This window comes from Macrosteles quadrilineatus, unplaced genomic scaffold (assembly GCF_028750875.1).
Source record: "Macrosteles quadrilineatus isolate MER2022 unplaced genomic scaffold, UCM_ALF_1.0 Scaffold_2__2_contigs__length_208266976, whole genome shotgun sequence".
In the NCBI taxonomy this organism is placed as follows: domain Eukaryota; kingdom Metazoa; phylum Arthropoda; class Insecta; order Hemiptera; family Cicadellidae; genus Macrosteles; species Macrosteles quadrilineatus.
Window position 1 is genome coordinate 98343644 of NW_026542595.1, and position 17743 is coordinate 98361386.

The following is a 17743-nucleotide window of genomic DNA, read 5'->3' on the forward strand; positions in this document are numbered from 1 at the left end:
TGCCTATGACCTTTACATGCAGAGTACATCCGTTATAAACTATGATAAATACTGACAAGGTTCTTTACGAAAATTAAAGATTTAATTAATGGTTCAAAACAAATAATAACAAACAAATGTTAAGGGACAATTTGGTTCGGTTTCGATATATCTGAAATCTACTCCTATCTTCATTCTCTAACCAGCATTGAATCAAGTTTTTGCCCAATACAACTTGAGTGTTTATGTGTTATCTTTATTTATACGTTATTTACTTTAATATAGCATTATTAGGACCAAATAGATGGATTTATTTTAAAACAACAGTTTGTGCTCTTGTATAACGAAAAGTAAGTAAAACGCAATCTGTATTATTTACCGGACAACAATGAATAAATAACTAATAGATACAAGAATTACTATGGAACAAGAACTTTTAGCTTTACCGGACACGATCAGGAAGATTTTAAGCACGAAGGGAAGAGTCTACTTGCAATTTCAAACATTGGCAATCAGAAAGTGAAAAGATTAAATATTTGTTTTACTCTGTGTAATATGTTTAGTATTTGTTTTACCCTGGGGTCGTCTGTGCGTGTTTAGTAAACATAATAACGCATACAACATTGACAACGATGGGGAAGTAGATATATGGCTTCTTTAAGTGCTTCTGATCCACCGTAATGACTGGATCAGCTTAAAATAGTTCGTCTACGAGCACATTCTGAGATTCATTTACCATTTTGACTACCAGAATTTAAAGGGGTAATTGTAAGAGACTGAATTTAGCAAATTGCCTATTTAGAATAGAATTTAAAATTTGTCTTTTTTTGTATGAACTATTAAAACTTCATACAAAAAATTTAATGTATTTGTATAAGCATGGTTTACACATACAACCTCATAGTTTTCATCGTTAATATCGTGGATCAGCTGAAGACTATTCCATGTATATTTCTATTCAATATTCATAGATTGTGTTTTTAACTTTACTCGTTATATTTGTTTAATTATTTCACTTAAATAATATCACCACCTACCTAATAATAACCATACATTTTGTACTATTCTTCGTTCACAATATTTATGCGGTTTAAGGGTAAGTTCCCCCACCACTTTTTTGTATTTAAAGTATGTTACTTAATCAGCTGTTGAGCTATTGTTTTGAATGTAAGGGTCGAGTGGAGGGGATAGATTTCTTCGGACCTTAAAACTACCTAAATATTGTGAACTAAGTATAATGCCCGTTCTAACTAACTAAGCATAATGCCGGTATAGTAACTAAGCGTAAACAGCATTTTGTAATACTTATCTTAAAGTATAGATAAAATACAATATTTTTCAAGTGCAACCTAACTTGAAACACATTTTAGATTTCAGAACACGATGAAAGGTGTTTTCTTGCAGTATAAACGCTACGACAATCGATTTTTCATCTTACAAGTACACTTTTCGTCCTTTAATAAAATCTGAAGCATTCATGTGAGTTTCATGCTGGTAATGCTTATGTCGACCGTAGTGAATTAATCCCAGAGTGAGGAAAAACCAGTAAAAATAATTAATTCCTAAGACAAGAAAAATAATATTCATTTCCCTATTAAATAGAAATCATTTCTCTTGTCTTTGCCAATTGTCTGGGCAGGTGGCTAAAGTCAGTGGTGTTATACTTCAAGAAAATATTTAATGCAATAAAATAATAGAATAAATCTTTTGGTATAACTTTCATGCGTTCTTTAGCTTATACCATAGATAAATCATACTCCCTTAATAGATTACTCATCATTGTGGAACAGCTGAAGACAATTTTATTGTTAGTTCTGTCCGGTATACTGTTGAGGTAATTTTTTGTTTACAATTTCTTTCTTGTTATTACAGCCATTTAAAACCTCGTTTAACCAAATAAACCATCTAATCATAAACAATAACTAGTCTCCTAGATTTATAACGAAACAATAAAGCAAAAATCATGAAATTAACCCTAAAATAATAGAAACTAAATTTCGTCGACTAGCGATCAGTGTCACCAACATGAACTAGACACGAAAAACGAGCTTCAAAATGTACAAAGGGATGAGAAGTCTATTTGTGTTGGGTAGTCTAAGGTTCTATACTTTAAGAGACTATTTAATACAATAAATGAATGGAATACATCTGATGGTATAACTTTGAAGCGTTCTTCAGCTGATACAAAAGAAACATATAAGGCGAACGTTTAATCTATGACCATATACTTCTTTTAAACTCTTTATTTTTTCTTCGGTTACTCCACCTGTAAAATAATAGAATTGCGTAACTCCCCTTGACAGCTGAGATAAACAACAACACAGGAAATAAACACCTAATTAATAAACAAACGCTCAGTAGATTGCGGTTATTGCTTCATCATTTGTGTCCGGAGAAAAGGTTAACAAACACAACACAACGTGTGACCTTAATTCAACCGCAGGTAAGTAAAACACAGAATAACGTTATGACACTTTTGAATTTATACACATTTCGTCAAGTCTTTATGACACATCTACGATTGTTCTTAGTTAATTTAGTTTATGTGTCTATGGCTCTTGTACAATTTGTCAAAGCTTGTAAGGGAAGTTTAAATTCAGGTGATAAAGGTGATAAAATAGTTGCACAACTATGGTATATTCTGTAAAGTATAATAAGTTTTTTTTATATATAAAGACAGCTCAAGATTTTTTGTTAAAATTCTTTGGCAACATATTAATATCTCAATTGATTTAGCTACCACTCTCATTTTAGTTTTAGGTAAAAATCTACTATTACCAAGCTTGGTGTTTTGGCTAAACTACGTTTCAGGTTTAGGTAGATTGGGAAATAGGGTAATTAGTTAATGTAGATTTAGGCTACATGAAAACTGGAGAAGTTCCCTTATCACCCGGAACGTACAGTGTAGTGCAGTCAAAACGCTTAGGGTAAGAAAAGAACATTAAAAACGAGACTAGTTATTCTTCCCAATTATGAATTCAAAACACAACATCTAGCCTATCTCTATTTATTTATCGGTTATAATTAAGTTGTTTTGTTTAAATCGGCTACACATTGAATTGAATAGAAAATGTCTTTATTCATATAATATACAGTGGTATACATTGAAAGGCGTCAACAGCTAACAACTTTATTTCATTTACAATTACTCCATAAGCCATAAGGTACCTATTTAAGCCAAAAGTTGATCGTAAACCAAACAAAAAGTATGGTTGTCAGAGTTCATCAAATTTATATAATGGTTTATTTGTCAAATGCAGTTTTAATTTTTTCTTAAAAAAACTTTACATCATCAACGTTTTTCAATTCCACAGGTAGCCGTAGTAAAAACTTAACACCAGCATTTAATGTTTTTTTATTATAAAACTCTAGCCTGTGGAAATTCAATGGCAATTTGATTTCTATTTCTTGTAAAATAGGAATGGCTGTCACCTAACCTGGGAACCAGATTGTTTATAGGTACTTCGTTTTTTTAGCATGCAGTGCTGTGTGAGAAACATATAAACTGTAAACAGTCATTATGCCCAAATCTGTAAAGTGCTGACGAAACGAATCACCAAAATTCAAATTCATTATGATTCTTATCGCCCTTTTTAGAAGAATAAGAATTCTAATACGAATATTTACATGGCTTGTAGCATAGTTAGGTAAGAGGTTTTAATTTGCCCTTTTAGGTTTATTGATAACTTACGTCTACCTGTCATTAAACGGGCCATTAATTACCTTCCAAAGTTGTTCAGCGCGGGTTAGTTATAGGGTACTTCTGATCTAAAAAATCATCCCTTAAGGTCTGACGTTTTCAACGATTGATGGAAACCTACATTTTTACAAATAGCTAAGTCATCCTACATGACGTTCTGAAGTTGTTTACGAATGGTGGAAACTTATTTTTTTACGCACATCGGAGTCATCATTAATGATCTTCTGAACATTTCAAAGAGTGATGGAAACTTAGACTTTTGACGGTTAATGTAGTCAGCCTACATGATGTTCTGAAGCTTTTTTCCAACACGATTAGTGGAACTTAAATTCTTGACGCATTTTTGAGTATTTCTTTATCTTTTCTGAAGTTACCATTTGACCAGTGCTAGTCTCACGACGGTCACCGGTTATAGTGCAGTAGAAATAATCGAAAATATAGCTTAAGGTGGAACTAATTGCAACACAAATGATTCTTGCTGTGAATGGTAGGTAGTATGCTTCTAATCAACATACTAAAAATATACATCCGTACTGTGGCGCAAAATACGTTTTTTGGCCGCCATCTTGAAAAAAGTGTCAACATTTTAATATTCGTAAAAATAACTTTTTGGGTATCAAATTATAGGAAATTTAATGCTGAAAAATGTTATAATAGTGGTTATTAGCACTATTTAGAAATACGATCGTAGTACAAAACACCCCCGCCGCAGCAAACCTGCAGACTAAACGAATTTTCATTTGTCTTAATTGATTTTCAATTAAATCTAGTAATTCAGTTTTAAAAATCTTTGTACAACTAAATCTAGAGTTCTACTGGACCGATTTTATAACCTAATGGGTCATTGGAAAGGAATTCGTGTAGATTTTCAAATAATTATTAAAGTTTGATTTTTTAAGATTTGCTAGGTGAAACCCGTCTACGTCGACAATTAGCTTAGGTACTGTTGAGTTTGCAAGTAAGATCTTTTAACTATAAATCCATTTTTAAACTATTTGGGTCGTTTATAATTTAGCAGTGTGCTTTAGGTACGTCCAATCTCAATAATCAATAATTCCAATGGAATCTGGTATTTCACTGAAGATTTTTAGATAAAAAGATATAGGATAATGTAACTGCTGGAATACATTTTTAATTGAAGTAAAAATTGAAAAAAATCCAATTTAATTGTTTTTGTAGGGTTATACATTTGATAGATTAATTATGACAAATATGTGCTTGCATAGCTTTGAGACCAAAATTATGAAAATCAGTCTGGTAGAAGAGCCAAACAAACTCGAAAAAAACAAATTTAACTCCCGTAAGTAATGTACAGGGAGGCAGTTTGTGCATAGCTCAAAATATACGTCAAAATGAGTGCTGATGCTTAATAGCAAATCTATGGTGTGTATATAGCTTTAGTTTGAAGCCGAATTTACACTATGTAGCAAAACCTGCTATATAACTTTTGCTATATAACATTGCTTTATAACTTTTGCTGTATGAAAAATTTACAAACAATATTAGTGATTCTGGTGCTCGTGCTATAATAGCACGATATGTACACGGTTGTGCACATATATGTAGCACAACCTCATTCGCATTCCGTATCGAAATGTGCGCTGAAGAGACATTGTTCGTGGCAGCTATCGTGGTGATATTGCAAGTCAGAGAGAGAGACAGACAGGAGCGAAGATTTTAGCAAGTTTTAGGTTTGACCGCTTCTTGCTTCGAGAAATAAGTACAGTGTAGCAGATTTATTACGGGACCTTAATGATTATGAATACCCTGACAATCCATAATTAAAACGCTAAATAAGGCGACGGTAACTTCAAAAACGTTTTACGTATGATCACAACGCCGGTTGTCCACGGAACAGTTCAATTAAGTTTATAATATCAATAGCCCCGATAATATCATCCCGATCTTAGGCACTGCCACTTTCCGTTTCCAGTCCATCCATTGTAAACAAAGATCCCTGAGCAAAACCGTTCAGCGCTACATATAGCAGATGCTAGACGAAAAATATATGTATATCATTACTACATATGGCAATGTTAGATGTAGCACGCATTTCTTTTGATATTTACCGACTCCCGATGGATAGCACAATTTTAGCTATATATAGCAGGATCTGCTACATATAGCAGTGTTATATAGCACTTTTGTAAAGTTACTTTTTCTACTTCTAGCAAATGTTATACAACATTGCTAGATGTTACACAAATCTGCAATGTAGCAGGTTTAGCTACATAGTGTAAACCCGGCTTAAGGCCAAAATTATGAAAATCGGTCTTGTAGAAGAGCTAACCCGACTTGGAAAAGAAAAACCAATTATTTTTATAGATGGCAATAATTGATTCACCAGTATGCATAATCTAACCATACGAAAAATGAGTTGATAATTTAACAGCTTATTGTTATATTGTTATTTAATTAAATTTTCTTTGATTAAATATTGTTGTTATCAATTTGCATTTGTGTTTAAAGTGTGTTTCTTATGTTAAGTGTGTGATTCTAATGTTATGAGCTTAATATGTACCAAATATTAGTGAGTAAAGTGGTGTATGGATTTCATAACCATTATTTTACTAGAGACCGTTGCATTAATTTAACCACAATGGGCTCTGTTGCTAGTCTATTAAATAAATAACATTAGGTTTAACGAAACGAGTACCAAGGTTTGCTGCTACAAGGAAACCAATTAAGTGTGTTTTTAGTAAAATATTAATCGTTTAGTATAAAATAAATAAATCTTCAATTTTTTCTCAAAATACAGGGTGTCCCGGAACTCTCTACCAATATTTTAGGGCATTGCTCCTGGGTAAGAAACATACCTAAATATCATATTTAAATTGTCCGGAAGTCCTTAGTTACTCACACAGCCGCCATTTTGTTTTTTCCAGTTATTAATTTTTTTCTAAAGAATGGTTAAACATACGAAATGGAAACTTTGCACAAACATTAATGACAACTAGACAAAGCTACAAAAAAATTATGAAGATTTTTCAAATTCATAAAACAAAATGGCGACCATTTAAAATGTTGTTTCTTAAATAGCTCAAAAACCGTTGATTTTATAAAAATTTTAAATGGCCACCATTTTGTTTTATGAATTTGAAAAATCGTCATTATTTTTTTGTAGCTTTGTCTAGTTGTCATTAATGTTTGTGCAAAGTTTCCATTTCGTATGTTTAACCATTCTTAAAAAAAAAATTAATAACTAAAAAAAAACAAAATGGCGGCTGTGTGAGTAACTAAGGACTTCCGGACAATTTAAATATGATATTTAGGTATGTTTCTTACCCAGGAGCAAAGCCCTAAAATATTGGTAGAGAGTTCCGGGACACCCTGTATATCCATAAACAAGGAAACTACAACTTTTTACCATATTCTCCATAAGAATAACATGGGGATTTTAAATTTCCAATTTTTTTTAATTTTCCTCGTTACCAATAATTGTACAAAACACCTTTGATATACTTAAATATTTGTTTTTAAGCTCTTTAAAAAGGTCTAGAGAGAAATTGGGAAATTTTACGTTTTAAGGGTCAAAAATGAAAAAAACAAATTTTAAAAGTATAAAATAACTTATAAATAAAAAACTTTTCAAATGCCACGTTTTTAAACGCACCTTTTTTCGCCCATAGTGAATCACCGTTAACAGTATATTTTAAATTCAACCATTATATTCTTTTCCAGCATGAAATGTTCTATAATTTGATACCAAACCAGATTTTTTAACAATAATTTAAAATTTTACACTTTTTTTAAATGGCGACCAAAAAACCGTATTTTGCGTAACAGTACAAATGTATATTTTTAGTATGTTTTTTAAAAGTGTATTACCTACCATTTCTAACTGGAATAATTTCTGTTGCAATTAGTTCCACCTCAAACCCTATTTCTACTGCACTATTAGGTAAGCAGCGTGTTCCCTTGGTCCCGGGTGATCCTTGGAAGGACGGTCACGAAGATGTCCAGGAAGTCACGAGAGAAAGTCTTCAACTGCACACGAACTAATCGATTGTCTCAAGTTCCCTCTGATTTAAATACGTCTCCTCTGTTCTTATTGTGAAGTTCGCACAGGCTGGAGTTGTCATAGACGTCTCTAGGTTATTGATGAACAATTTTTCATGGAGGAAAACTGGTTAGTTTTAGAATTTGTAACAGATTTCTGAAAATCTCCCCCCCCCCCCCATTGTGTTGTAGTCCACCCATATACGTAAGCCCTAAATGATGGAAATTTAAAGTCTTTTGAAAAGGTAACTTGGCGCGTAGTAACTTAATTGGTAAACTAAAACGAATATTTAATCTTAGGATGATTATGATACACTCATTTTCTAAGTTCTCGTACATTTCAACCTATTTTAAATAGTCCTATGCTGACCTCTAGACCTACGTTTTGCAGTAATATGCTCTGATTATTGTAGGAATTTCAATAGGTAACATTTTCATCCTACTAAGTAACCATGTACAAAAACTCGTTAAAACTAAACTTAACTGAATCTCTCCACATGCATATAATCATTACCATTGACTATGAACTGTACAATTACAGTACATTACAAAATAATTGACTCTATATGTTTTTTTATTTAATTTTAAAACCGTCCACGCTTAAGCGTGTTGATTTTGTAGCAGTGTGCGTTCTACTCTTAGGGTACAATTAATTGTAAAAGATAAGAAAACTTTGAACAAGCTTACAGATAAATCTTTATGCAAAAACGCAAATATTGTATAATGATCAATTTAAGGTAAGTTAAGAAACGACACACACACACACTAATACACTCTATAATATTTTACTACTAAACGTAGTCAATTTGTAGGATAAGTATCATTAGCATATTCTGTTGGTGGCTAAAAAATAAAACTCCATTCCTTTTTAGCAAGTTTCCCTATAGAGAATTAGCTATTTCGAGATATCTTGAGAAATATTTGTCAGATTTTCATGAAATTTGGCTAGAAGGTAATTTATCTATACTTATCATTCAAGGCGGGATAAACTTGAATGAGTTCGCGAACCAGCATGATCGGACTATGGGAACGGGGTTTTATCGGGTAAAAATTGGGTTTTCTCATTTTGACACTAAAAACATACGATATCCAAATTTCTCCTTAAACCATTTTGAAAATCTTTAAAAAATGAATAATTTAGTATATATACGTGTTTTTACGGTTATTGGTCACGAAGAAAAATCAAAAATCGTGAATTTAAAATTCCCATGTTATTCTTATGGAGAATAAGTAGACTGTTGTAGATCGCTTGTTTAGATATATTTTGATCAAGCCTGGTAAATTTATTTATTTCATATTAAGCTATTACTATTATACTAAAAAACACAATTTTATTAGACTCCCTGTAGCAGCACACCTAGTCAATTGTAAAACTCAATGTTATTTTAAAATAATTAATTAAAGTCGGGACCACGTAAGTTTGCAGTTGGTGGCAGCCAATCACAAGACAAGGCCAGTTGCCACATCGCCCGTTGACAACACTAATTAAAATATACTAAGCAATATTTTCAAATAAGCTGGTATTATAAGATTTGGCAACACCGCATGGTTCTCATTTGTTCATTCAAACCCATATGGTAAAAAGGCTCCTCCCTCAACTGCAAACTTACGTGGTCCCGGTTGTAATTGAATATCCAGGCAAATGGAAATTCGCTTAGTCTGCAGGTGTGCTACGGCGGGGTATTTATTTTAAAACCAGCCAAAATGTTTACACGAATATTGTATGTCAAGTAACAGTTCTATTCGTTTATGCTCTACACAAAGAGACTGATCACTTATTACGGAGTTCCACAAAGACGCATACTCGGACCCTTGTTATTATCAAGTGTAGTATCAAATATCAGCATGTTCCTAGTGTAATACACAGAAACACAAGGTCATCTTATCTCATGTGTAACTTTCTTGTTTATCATTACACCCGTCCTTCTTCGTACCTTGTTGTTATCAACATCTCCATTACACATTACACTGTTTAGAGATACATTACAATTATGTCTGCAGGAAGGTGTGCTTCAGTTTACTTCGTTGTTCCTGTTTTCCTCTTTAATGACTCTGTTGACAGCTTTGTTCGATTTAGTACTACTTGGTTTTATGATGCGCCGCAGCCTTCTCAGGATTTGGAGTAGCCTAAGTGGTGCACTCTGACAGACTGGCCTTATTTTGCCTGGCCTGTACTACTAAGAATTGTGATTTCCTAGATATTTACTATTCGATCTATTTTAACTTGATGTCGTTTGATAGGAAATGTTGAATGCGAAATAAAAGTCTTCTTCGCATTTTTCACGAAATCAGCCATTTTTGTAACCATAAAAATTAAAATGACCGCCATTTTGAAATTCCAAATTGGATCGAATTAATTTTTTTTTCAAAATATGTCTCTCCTACCTTAAAATATATAGGCCTACCAAGTTTCATAAAGTCTGGTTGGAAAAATTCCAAAATAAAAATATTTACATAAAAATAAAAAATTGTGGGTATCTTATTAACAAAGCGTTTTTGGACAAATATTAGTCTGTATTTATTTGTTTATTTTCCCCCATAAAACTATTTCCCGGAGTTTGGTTGTTTATTTATTGGACACGCTGTATATCTGGTCCAGACAACAAAATATAAAATCTATAATCTCCCATGGTTTCCAATATAAGTCAGAAGGGGCTATTATTTACTACACAGTACAGTAACCTACAAGAGTTGGGCCTCAAGTATGTCGATAAGGTCTGCTTAAAAATAAACTGTGAAGAAACGATACCACAGACTACAGAATAACGCTGAGAACTGAAACTGAAACGCGTCGGATGAATATTTGGCTTGTAGAGAAATCCCAACCTTTTCACAGATTGAGTTCACAAATGACAAAAAACTATTACATGGAAGAAGCCTTAGTAAGTAAACACTAGAAGCTAGCAATTGGCATCGGTGACAACTACTAAAAAGCGAAAACAGCAGTTAAAACTAGTACATGGAAGAAACCGTAGTAAATAAACACTAAAAGCCAGCAGTTGACAACAGTGACAACAACTAAAAAGCGAAAACAGTAGTAAAACTAGTACATGGGAGAAACCGTAGTAAATAAACACTAAAAGCCAGCAGTTGACAACAGTGACAACTACTAAAGAGTGAAAACAGTAGTTAAAACTAGTACATGGAATAAACCGTAGTAAGTAAACACTAAAAGCCAGCAGTGTACAACAGTGACAACTACTAAATAGCGAAAGCAGTAGTAAAAACTAGTACATGGATTAAACCGTAGTAAGTAAACACTAAAATCCAGCAGTTGACATCAGTGACAACTACTAAAGAGTGAAAACAGTAGTTAAAACTAGTACATGGAATAAACCGTAGTAAGTAAACACTAAAAGCCAGCAGTTGACAACAGTGACAACTACTAAATAGCGAAAGCAGTAGTAAAAACTAGTACATGGATTAAACCGTAGTAAGTAAACACTAAAATCCAGCAGTTGACAACAGTGACAACTACTAAATAGCGAAAGCAGTAGTTAAAACTAGCAAATGGAATAAACCGTAGTAAGTAAACACTAAAAGCCAGCAGTGTACAACAGTGACAACTACTAAAGAGCGAAAACAGTAGTTGAAACAAGTAAAAGGAAGAAACTGTAGTAGGTAAACACTAAAAGCCAGCACAACTTTTTTTCTAACGCATCAGTTTAAGCTATGTTTCCTGTAACATCCTGTTTTGTGTGTAAACGCCACCACAAATTACTACTTCCATATTTTCACCGTCATAGCAGGAACGCCCTGCAGCACACTCCCCTCACTAAGTCAACATTAGGTGGGAGGATAGCATATCTGTCAGGGCCATAGCAACAACATACCCATTGTTGGAGTATCTTTACGATGCTTGTTATGAGTATAACTCCTTCAGTGGAAACCATTATGATATCTTTATCTTAACCGATTAAGCTTAATTAGCCACAGATTAAAACTAACGCGGTTTAAAGTTCTAATTTGGTAGGAAATTTTATTAAAACTGAAGAGACAAAATCAAATTGAAATTTTAAGAGTGAATTAAATTAGTACACATTGCTGTTTACACTGTCACCTGTTAGTATTAGTTTTATGGGTTTATTATGAAAACAATATGTTTTTGATTATGTAATATCGATCTTGATAGCAAATTTAACACTAGTTTAATTTTGAGTTGAATGTACTATAAGTATTAGGTAAGTGTTATAATTAATTTAATTGAAGACATAAAATGTGTAGAGTGCTTCGAAGGGAACACCTAGATGTTTTAAATTAACCTTCTTCTCATGTAAACAAGTAAGTGAGTCAGTAATCAGCTGTTTGTAACCCGCACAAGCGAAACCCAAACAAACAATTAGTTAACTTACAATCATTTTAGAAACCACAAGAAACTCTGCCATAGGGCTATGACTCAGCGTAGAAATCGGTTTAACTGTCTATTAACATGTTCATAACAACTTCTAGTTTTCCAAAAATATTCTCTACTTTAAACGTAAATCACACTATATATAAATCGATTATTGGTTGCTATAATTTTTGTGAACAATTTTTATTGTCATTATTAGTTGATTTTGTTTTGGTAAAAAATGAGTAGTCATGGTTCGTTTGGTATAACAATTTTCGGGCCTTTATGGTTATTAAATGGATCATTGTAGATTAGGCTACATTTAAGTGCACTGATGGCAATTAACAGCTTTTTTGTTACTTTATTTAAGGTAACTTTGTCTGTGTATGCTTTCATATTGTTTGATTCTGACATTTTCGCAACTAAAAGCTTTAATAATCAAAATTGCATACATTCAGTCGGAGCAATTCCTGTTTTTCTACAATAACTATGTGTACATCAAATTTGAGGATTATAATCCTATCATCGGATCTTCAAAAACACGAAACATCATCTTCGCAGACTTGGATGTGCAAAACTCATTAATTTAAAGTACATAAAAATACATTAAGATTGTAAGGTAATGAAGCCAGCCGGTAATAGACCCTGAAACCTTCCATAAATTTACATTTTTTCCGTCTTTTTATGTAGTCACAATTAATGCATAAATTTATGTGTGTGTTTTGACGAGTCTGCGGGAATAACGTTACGTGTTTTTGAAGATCCGATGATTATCATCTCGAAATGTAGTCAGTCTGCTGATATACATCACCAACTCTGGAGGCTACAACATGAATAAAGATTTAAACTTAGGACAACTGGTTGTGTTGGTTAATTGTTTGGTTTGGTTGTGTTGCTAGCCTAGTGGTTAGCGTCTCGGACTTCGGTGCGGGAGGGACGGGTTCAATCCCCGGCACATCCACTAAACTTTGATCTCTCGTAACTTCTCGTGTGAAATGCCACTGGCGTAGAAAAAAAAAAAAAAACTGTTCAACTGTTGATGGCAATACGAAAGTTGTGCACCTTTGTTTACCAATGTCTTACTTCACTTTCATAAAGGATTCTTGGCGGGTTTGGATGAAAGTGAAGGTACTTGGTGCCAAGTCGTCTGCAGCCAAACATATACAAACCTTTCTCCTGATCGTGACCGGGCATATGCAAGTAAATGTATTACAGCGGGAGAACAACTACAGAATTAATAAACCCTTACAACTAATTGGAAGTTGACCAAGTGAAGTATTCAGTTGCTACATTGATTGATTACTTAGTTGTAACATGGTTATATTCCATTACTAAGGCCAAAAGATTAAAGTTAATCTTTTTCAACTTGTGCTCTAATGAGCGAGCAGCCGGTAAGAGATTATTTTGGTCCGTGTGATAAAGTCTTTTTCTTCATACTGCACTAATATTTAGAAATCATGTATTTATTCACAGTTGACCATAAATTTGTTTAATAGGATTAATCATACATCTACATAGTATCATCAGTAGTATCAGAGTATCATACATAATACTCAAGAAAGAAAATCTACTCATACAACAATCATAAACTCATACAATACATATAACAACACAATTTTTTTGCCAATTCAAACTACAAATTTATCCAAAATGATGATAGTCTAAAAACTCGGTTATTCAACACAGTTGATTAAGCCAATTAATCCAGAAAACCAGCGTTTTGTGCGTTGTTTACCTCAATAATAATTAGATAAAAAAAGAGTTCCAAATCCTTTATTGGTGGTATAAACATAAAAATCATACTCTGTATTTTTGACCCTCAGTTTACAATTTCGACTCAGCCTGGGTCCTTATACTTGAGCTCATTTAGAAAACAGTCACTCCAAGTCCTAGTGATAAAAGGTACAGTTGTAGTATTCGTATGATTAAATAACTGGTCCTTACGAAGCTGTATAATAAATATTTCTTTGCTTAATGCATATCGTTCTTGACATACTATTGGTAGGTTGGAGGTTATAAGAGGTGGTTTTGTGAGAAATTCAGTTGATGTTAGATAAAGGATAACAGTTCAGTTGTCACTTTAATTGGAGAATCTGCTAACCATGCAAGATTTCTTGACTAAATCCAAAGCGTTCTCAAGAATCATGGCAGTTGAAGATAATTTTTGTGATCTTTTGAAAAAGTGTCGTAAAAAAGAAAGTCAATGTAGTGTCCTCTTCGATTGGCTAATCTGATACTGTATGAAGTTTCAATCCAACTTCGTGCTCATTGGCCACCCATATCGAAGGACCATTTCTTGCAGTTCGTAGTCCAGCGATTCCAGTGACCTTCTACTGACCTTGGCAGCTATCTAGGTCATTGTACACCACTGCCGTGCGCCTCCGGTTACCCAATACTTTTATGATAATTCGTCACGGCTTCCCTCCTTTCCTCTTGGGTCTCGGTGCATGAAAGGGTCAAAAAAGCACGGGAGGTCTAACCTTCAAACGTGAAGAAATCAGCGAGAAATCGATTAAGAAACCTTGAAGAGGAAGTGACTTTTGTGTTCTTGAGTATTTTAGTGTTTGATCATTTCGGTCAAGATAGGATACACCATCATCATTCTTTACTCTAAATCAGATGATAAAACTAGAAAGGCAAGACAGACAGCACTCTGATAAATTACAAGAATAAGAGTGATTAGAGTGTTAATTGTCATCTTCTTAGATCACATTTATGTAAAAAAAAAAAAAAAAAAAAAAAACACCATGATGTGTTCTAGGACAGAGATATAATAAAAACAGGGTAGGGTGTGAAGTGAATTCATCCTTTGTTGTGGAATTATTGACAGTTTTTCCTTACGATTCGATCCACTTCCTTAACATTGTCAATTTCAGTTTCGGTTTCAAGCAAACTGTGAACAGTTACCAAACAAATATCCAACTTTTAGAAAATGTTCATGATTTCTAAACTTCGTAGTTGAACTCTTGCTTAGAACTTTGTCAAGAGTTGCTTCAAATGAAAGTCTGGCCCTGGACTTTGGTTGGGAAACCACGACACTCTTGCTGACATTTGACGGACACGAACCTCACGGCAAGGCTCTTCTATCACGACTAGAGAAGCTTTCCAAGGGACAAAGGAAGGCTTTCATATCTTCTGTTGAATTCTAAAACCTTTATGTTTCTGGTATCCAAAACGACATCTTCGTTCATAAAGTATCGAAAACCACACTAATATGTATGTTAAGAAGAGCAACAATGAAAATAGAATATTCCTAATTCTTAACGTTTTCGATGACAGTAATCTTGGGTTTTAACAGTTTTTAAATACGAGGGTAAAGATGAAAGTTCTGAAAATTTCTTCGTCCACGTGTTGTTTATGAATCCACAGTTGATACATGTTTATAAATCATTAATAATGTATTGGCAGGTCAAATGAGGATGTTTAAGGAGCGTTGAAAAATTACTTCAACTTTCTTTGATCTAACAGTCAATTTTGGAAAATATGATACTTAAATTTTCAAAAGTCTCTTCTAAGATCTCAGTTGAACAAAATATCTTCATTGCAGTAGGCCCTAGATAAAACTTTGACCACGAAAATTGAATTGACATCCCATTTATATTGACAACATAGCCAGCCTTTAGAAAGAGAACATAGATTTCAAGAAACTCTCATAGCGTATGTCGCTAGGAAATGTTATTCTCTTTCGATTGTTATACTACAATAGGTTGATGGAACTAGTTTACAATAAAGTATACTTTTAGTTTGGAAAAATTTAAAAGCTTTTTTATAAGAGAGAAAACTGTATTTTCTGTAGCTTATTTAGTTGCTAGCTCTATCGAATCAGATTTTGAAGATCTGAAACTTGGCCCAGATGTCCTTGATCATTGGTCTTAATAAATGATGCGGACTAAAGAAACAATTAATCTTATACAGTAACTACTCAAAGCTACTCAGATCATCTTACTCAATCAAGCACTCAGCTTGGATTAATATTCAGCTTAAAGTATGCTCCTGGGTGGAATTGTCTCCAAAAGAAATGATAACGGTAATAGAAGTAAAATATTTTTCCTTCTCAAGCTCGGAAAAATATTTCGGTTAAAAGCTTCGGTGGTTGGTGTGGCTTCGACCAATGACTACTGGTCATTGTACTACGACTTTACATTATACCAAATGTCCAATACCTGGTTTCTGGTATCAAACGAAAAAGGCGACCAATAATCACGTGTGTTCTATAAATTCAGGCATACAATCTGATGACCTCGACTTCAGGACGCGGGACTTGACTTTGTCTGCTCATGGGAAGTAATTTATCGGTTTAACGCGTCAACAGAAACTTCACGGAACGGAAAATGTTTTTGGAAATCCCGTGATGCTGCGAGACTATTTTGTTATGTATTCAACTTATAGACGACTGGTTGCTTTTAGAGTGAGACGGAAAATAAATTAATTTGGTCCTTATTAATTGAGGAAAATATTTGTACACCTAATATTGATCATTCTCAACTGGCCTAGTTTTCCTAAATGATCTCAATAGTCATTTTATTCTGATACGCTAGGAGAGCTGAATAAAAAGTAATTATGTTTTAAACTTTTAGTAAATGAAATCTGGATATAGCAGATTTAAACACTGCGATTTCTTTTTGCCTCAATGTAAACCAATTAAAATGGCTCACTTCGTAACTATGAACATCCACATGGTGTAGACAATTCACGAACATGAATAACTTTTTGTTTTGACCGTGTTCATGACCTACTTGTGCAAAATTGCAATGTGTTCAGTTCAGTAGGGTTTATGTTTAATAGGAACAAACAGAATCTCATATGTAAATATATTTTATTTATGAAATCCGATCTCATGAAGAGGTTTAAGTAAAGTTTTCAAACGTTCGCGGAAAGTGCATTTAAATGTTAGTTGCATAAAGCTATTAAATGCAACGAAATTCAAATTACAAGCTAAATAACTCCAGTTGATGATCAGCTGATCATTTTGTACGTGTTTTGCAACGTGAGTAAACACGTATTTAAACACACGTTTCGCCCGTTCGTCACATGTTGTTGCACAACTAATAGCTGTAATACCTACAACCATTTGTGGTTACCTACTAAATGCGATTTTAACTGCTTAAATAACACATTAGAATCTAAAGACTGCAACAAAAACTCAAGAAGTACTTCTGATTGGTTGTAACGACACTGTAATGTTTGGTCATGTATTAAATGAGAAGGAAATTGGGTCTTGGTCGTCTGCACAATAATATCAAGCATTTAAAAGAAACAAAAAATAGTAATGTTGGAACGAAGTTTATTGATTGTTATCTTTTTGTAATAAATTACTCTTCCATTTGAGTAGTGGTCGCTGACTCTCAATTCTGCGTTCGAGACCCCCGATGGAAATGTCTTTGGGTCCACGTCTTTATTTGTATGAATGGACATAAATCACAGATGTGTTTGTAGCCTTAATAAATATGATGTATAAAACAAACTGTATGATTACGTAAATTTTGTTTATCACATATAAAAGTTGAACATGAAGAAACTTTGTTTACGTCCTTCCTAACACCTTATTCTCTTAGCATCCACCTCACATGAATGCTGAAAGCTTGGCTCACTTATTGGTTTGTCAATTTTTATTTAAATATTTTAAATGTGTGCAAGATGTTTCTAGGGGCATTGATTACAAAGCAGCAATACGATTGATTGCAATTGTCATGGCGTTTCTTGGATCCATGTGACCAAGGCGTTTATTTAGTGTT

At 33.4% G+C, this 17743-nt stretch overlaps 1 protein-coding gene across 2 annotated transcripts in view; it reads left to right on the forward strand.

Annotated features, from left to right (window-relative positions):
- Nucleotides 1–17743, forward strand: part of LOC128987938 (torso-like protein) — a 48579-nt gene that overhangs the window by 13413 nt on the left and 17423 nt on the right. The window contains exon 1 of one of the 2 annotated variants that reach the window (XM_054409049.1): nt 2329–2422. The exons of the other annotated variant lie outside the window; for it this stretch is intronic. The gene's annotated coding sequence lies outside the window, so the exon portion shown is untranslated. Of the gene's footprint in view, nt 1–2328; nt 2423–17743 lie in introns of those variants that run through there. 2 annotated transcript variants of the gene reach the window in all.